Source organism: Hibiscus syriacus, unplaced genomic scaffold (genome assembly GCF_006381635.1).
Source record: "Hibiscus syriacus cultivar Baekdansim isolate YM2019G1 unplaced genomic scaffold, ASM638163v2 tig00111937_pilon, whole genome shotgun sequence".
NCBI classification, from domain to species: Eukaryota; Viridiplantae; Streptophyta; class Magnoliopsida; order Malvales; family Malvaceae; genus Hibiscus; species Hibiscus syriacus.
The window spans coordinates 100,673-106,929 of NW_024063215.1; positions in this window are offsets into that span (position 1 = coordinate 100,673).

Consider the following 6,257-nt stretch of genomic DNA (forward strand, 5'->3'; position numbering starts at 1 on the left):
GGATCATGTTTTAAAATTGACAAAAGATCTTTATGGTTTAAAACAAGCTCCTAGAGCTTGGTATGAAAGATTGTCAAATTTTTTAATTGAAAAAGGTTTTTCAAAAGGAAAGGTTGACACTACATTGTTTTTAAAGAGAAAAAGGTAAAGATTTATTAGTAGTTCAAATTTATGTTAATGATATAATATTTGGTTCTACTAATGATGTTCTTTTCCAAGAATTTTCTAAGCTAATGCAAAGTGAGTTCGAGATGAGCATGATGGGGGAGCTCTCATATTTATTGGGACTCCAAATCAAGCAAAGAAAAGATGGCATCTTCATCAATCAAGCTAAGTATGTCAAGGATATGCTCAAGAAATTTGGATTGGAATATGGGAAGCCTTATGCCACTCCAATGAGTTCTTCTACAAAGCTTGACTTAGATGAAAGAGGTAAATGTGTTGATGTTAAATTATATAGATCCATGATTGGCTCATTGTTTTATCTAACCGCAAGTAGACCGGATATTATGTTTAGTGTTTGCTTGTGTTCTAGGTTTCAATCATGTCCTAAAGAATCACATTTACTAGCCGTTAAGAGGATCTTTAGATATCTTAAGGACACTCCTAGTATAGGACTTTGGTATCCTAGAGACTCTAGCTTTAGCTTGCATGCCTTCTCCGATGCGGATTATGGAGGATGTAAATTAGATAGGAAAAGCACCTCCGGTACTTGTCAATTCCTTGGAAATATGATGATTTCTTGGTTTTCAAAGAAAGAAAATTGTGTTGCATTATCTACCACTGAAGCGGAATACATTTCAACCGGTAGTTGTTGTGCACAAGTTTTATGGATGAAACAACAACTTTTTGATTATGGAATTGAAGTACTATTCCTATCAAGTGTGACAATACTAGTGTTATTTGTCTCACTAAAAATCCCATCCAACACTCTAGAACTAAGCACATTGAAATAAGACATCACTTTATTAGAGACCATGTCACTAAGGAAGATGTAGTTCTAGAATTTGTTGATACTTTGCACCAATTAGCGGATATCTTTACAAAACCTTTAGACAAAGAAATATTTTGGACACTTAGGAGAGAATTAGGTTTAGCCAACCTATCTTCACTTAGTGTTTAAAATAATTTTTAGCACTTTTAAGAATAAATGAAAAATGCTTATAATAGTAATTTTTGATTGCATTCATTGCCATTAGTTAGGGGGAGTTTATGTTATTTGGTGAAAATTAATTTTATGTTCAAATATTTTTTAAGAGATTAACTTGATTGATTGAACATGGTTAATTTTCAATATATGAGTTGCCAAAACCACTATAGCTAAATAATTTAGCATTTTAAGTGTTTAAAATGGATTTTTGACATTTTTGTGCTTAATGCACTGATGCACTTAACAATGCATCGATGCATCCCTTTGAATGTGCATCGATGCATCCGCATGATGCACCGATGCATCGGTCGGGTTTTGGTTTAAAATGCCTCATTTTCTTCATTTTCTCAAAACCTAAAAACCCCTCTCTCAAAGTTGTTCATCTCTCTCTCTCTAAAATCTCCATTCTTGCTCAAAATCAACAATTTTTCGACGGAATTTTCAAGCTTTTCAACTCCCAAACCTGCTTCAATCATTAAATCGTGCAAAACAACTCCTCATCTCTCTCAATCTGAATTTTCAAGGTATTTTTCTAAAAATCTCTATTTTACAAATTTATGATTTTAGAACTAGTTTTAATTAGTTCTAGGATGTACATTATATCAGGCATTGATTATTTGTTGGTTCTAAACAAGATTTTACTGCCAATTTCTTCCAAAACAAACAATTTTTCAAAAAAAAAATTTATTGGATTTCGAAAATTTAAAAAAAAATAGTAAGATTTTTGATTTAATGGTTTTTGTTTTCATGAAAACTATATTATTATGATTATCAATTTTTTAATAGTTTTCAAAACATGCCCATTAGGATTGATTTAGAGAACCTTGAAATATTGAGGACTCAATTGAGTTTTGGGACTGATTGTGCATACATATGTTTTCAAATTGCAGGTAATATTCCTTATTCCGTTTCCTTTAATCGTGTCTAATCCAAAATGTCCTAGAACTTCGTCTAGTCATTCTCGTTCAAATCAACCGCCAAATCCCGTTCCTCCACTAGAGGCATTTGATCTACGATTTGCTTCCATGGAGTCTCAGATTACTGAGTTTCAGAGGGAGATGCGTGATCGTATGGATGATCTGACTCTTGAAGTTCGAGCTCATTATCCTTCTCCTCCCGATCCTCCGATGGAGTAGATTTGTATTTCTTGTCATGCTTTCTTAAAAATAAAACTTGGATTGATTTTGATATTTCTGGTTTCTTTGTTTTTGATACTTTGACTGGACTTGTTTTATATTTATGGATGCTTGAACTTAATATATATATTTGGTTTGGTAAAATTTTCTTATTTTTGCATCATTAGACATATATGACCAATTATCCATTGCATGTTATATGAATATTGATTTATGAAACTAATGGCTAACCTCTCTTTTGATTATGATCTTAGCAGCTTATAATTAATAAATCAATTGGCTTAATTTTTTCAAAACATTCTTGTTTAAAACGTTTTATAGAGTCTTTTTGATTTAACAAAAATGGAGAGAAGATTTAAGATGTGCTATAGTAAGGGGGGTAAACTTTTCAAAATCGATTTCAAAAATAAATTCTTAAACAAATCTTAAAATTACTCAAGTGTTTTGTTATATCAAAAAGGGGGAGATTGTTGAAAACATTTTTGATATTTCGATATAACAAATTAAGTTAAATGAATTTTAAGATTTTACAAATAATTTTACAATTTATATTCGATTCAATTAATCGAATATCAAATTATTACTCCAAGTTTTTCAAGATCAATTTTAATCCTTACTAAATGTGTAAAATTGTGATTTGTACATAAACTATTTTTGAAACAATTTTCACAAAGTATTTTGAACCAAAATCAAGCCTTAAAACAATTATTCAAGGTGATGCACCGATGCATCAAACCATGCATCGATGCACCTATGATTTAATTGAACATCGAATGCATTTCATGCACCGATGCACTCTCCATGCATCGATGCACTAGGAATATTTTCAAACATCGAATGCATTTGATGCATCGATGCACAAGCCATGCATCGATGCACCAGGCAATTTTTCAAACATCGAATGCATTTTATGCATCCTTAGTGCACCGATGCACTAAGTGTCCCAACGGTCAAAATATTTGAATTTTACACTGATGCATCGATGCATCCTTGATCATGCATCGATGCATCCTTGATCATGCATCGATGCATGAGACGCTCCACCCAGAAAAATTAATTGTTTTCACACTTAAACGGCTCTATTATCTCCATTATCTATCACCAACGTTCAAAATTGATTCAAGGAGTATTTAAACAAGTTCTGGAGCCATTGATCAACAAAAAAACATAGAGAAACAAGAGAGAAAGCATCAAACACAAAGTTTGTGCAAATCAAGCCAATTTTCATTCAATATTCATTTTGCTTTCAAAGAACACTTATTGTGCTAATTTGTAATTTTCTTTGAGTGTTCTTTTCTTGTTCAAGAATTGTGCAAACAACTTACCTTGTGAGGTTTTCTTGTAAGTTTGCAAATTTGTAATCTTTTCTTTGGGAAAAAGAGTGTTCTCAAGAGTTTGGGTATACTCTTGAGGGAATTGTAAGGTTATCTCTTTGGCCTCAAAAGAAAGAACAAATTAGTGAATTTGTTGGAAAATTCTTAGTGTGGATAGCTAAGGTAGTGGACGTAGACTTTGTTTGAGAAAGTCGAACCACTGTAAATCGCTGTGCAATTACTTTCAATTTTCTGCAAAAGCTTTCACAAAAATTTTAATTGCCAATTCACCCCCTCTTGGCCGATTCCGTCGATCGATTAACTCAACACACACCAAAGAGAGGTCATATTCTCAGTTCGAAATAAAGGGAAACATGACTGAAAAATCGACAACAACAAACCAATCCCTCGTCAACGACTAAATCCCAATGATCTCCGGATCGAGTTGAAGCAAACCCCTCCATCGAACCTATAAATACCTGCAAAAATGAAGAACAAGGGGGATCAATTTTCGAAAACACCAAGAAACAAACCAAAAAAAAGTCAAGAAATCGAGAGCCACTTAACTTCGTAGGCATTCGGACTCGGAAGAGGTGAAACGGCGTTCACTGGAGCACGAACGATCAGTCGAATATGAAACGCCGCCATCGAGAGATAAAAAAATGAAACTTGTTTTTCATATCTATGCCGATTGGCTTTGTTTTGAGATAATTGGGCATTGGTTTCGGGTTCACGGGGTTGAGGGCTTTCGAAAGAGGTGAGTTTGGGTTTTTCGACCACCGGAGGGGGCAGTCAGGCGGTAGGGTGCGATCGAAGGCCGGTCGATTTTGGTTTAGAGCTTTGAGGGAGAGAGATGAGATTTTTTTTGGGTTTTGGGTAAAAATGATTTTTTTCGATTCAGGGCTATTTATAGCCGAGGGACCTGTGTGTAATTAGCAAATATTTAAATTATTTCCGTAGTCCCTTCAACTTTGAAGTATAATTCATTTTGGTCACCTGTTTCAATTTTGCCTCCGAAATTTTAATCCTTGTTTCAATTTAATCCATTTTTATATTTTTCGAATTGATCCCCTAATTTTTTTTTTCTCTTGCAGCTTATTTTTAGCACTAATTTCAGTCCATAAATTCCAATTTAATTCAATTTGATCCTTTGATTTTTATCTATTTATTTGTTATTTGTTTTTTTTTTTTGTATTTTATTAACATTTATTTTCTTAAATTTTTTTCTTCAAAATTTAACTTTTTTTATTTTCTTTTTATTTGTTATTTCATTTTTATTTTAATATTCTTAATTTTATTTATATTTATTTATTTATTTTTATTTATATATTTCACTATTTAATATTTATCTTGACTTTTTAGGGACAACTTTAACCAATCAAATGTGAGTAATTTGAATTGAATTTTTAAATTTTAATTTTCGCAATTAAGACAACCGACAAATTAAATGGTATCGAAATGGCAGTTCAATGGTGCTAATCATTCCTTGACTGTAACCGACTCCCGAATCTGACATATTTCTAGTAAAACGTAAATCAGGTAAGGTGGTGTCCGATCAACCTAAATATTGTTTTTAAAATGATAGATGACGGCTCTAACATTTTTATTCAAGTCGAAACCCAATTCCGGACTCACCTGAAAGACGGCTATGACACGACGTTCAAGAGATGTAGCTAGAGAGAAATAAATACTCGACTTCGTAAAATCAACTTTCTGACCAGAAAGTTGGTCATACTGTCGCGACCGCTTTTCGGGTTGGGCCCGAAATTGGGCTTCGACTTGAATGAAATGTGTTAGAGTCACTGTCAATCACTTTAAAACCCCTTTGGGGAATCAGACACCATCTTACCTGATCTGCGTTTTACCAGAAATGTGTCGGGTTCGGGAGTCCATTACAGTCAATGAATGATTAGCACCCTTGTACTGCCCTTTCGGTACCAATTAATTTGTCGGTTATCTTAATCGTGAAAATTTAAATTTAAAACGTTCGATTCAAATTACTTACTTTTGATTGGTTGAAAAGTATCCCTAAAATCTAAAATATTGTTAGATTGTAAAATAAAAATAAATATGAAAAAAGAAAAAAGAAAAAAATTATTAATATAATAATAATAATAATAATAATAATAATAATAATAATAAAATAGATAACAAAGATAAATAAAAGTTATTAAATAAATAAAAATAATAGAATAATAAATAAAAATGACCAAAATGCATGATGTTGAAAGATGGCATGACTAAAGCATGGATTAACCCTTAGAAAGTCCAAAAACACGCCAATTTACACACAAACAGATGAGTTATTAGCTTATGGGGTACATTTATAATATACTTAAACGGGTTTTAACCCCAATATTTGCACAGCAACTTTCGAAATTCAAATTCAAGGGAAAACAATGAAAATCTTCGCCCTTGTACCTTCGATTACGTGAGGTTGAACCGTTGGATCGAGTTGTGGTCTGAGTATGTCATTCCTCGTGTTGTCTCCTACTTGCTGACCGTTCGGATCGTTGAAGGAGTCTGCGATCGCCGGAAATATGCCTCAGCCGAATGGGTAAGCTCATCTCCTTATTCTGGCTTTTTCATATTTTTCTTCTAATCTGCGTCCTCCCCTCCTCCAGCTTTGTTATTTCTCCCTTCCTTCTCTCTCTTATG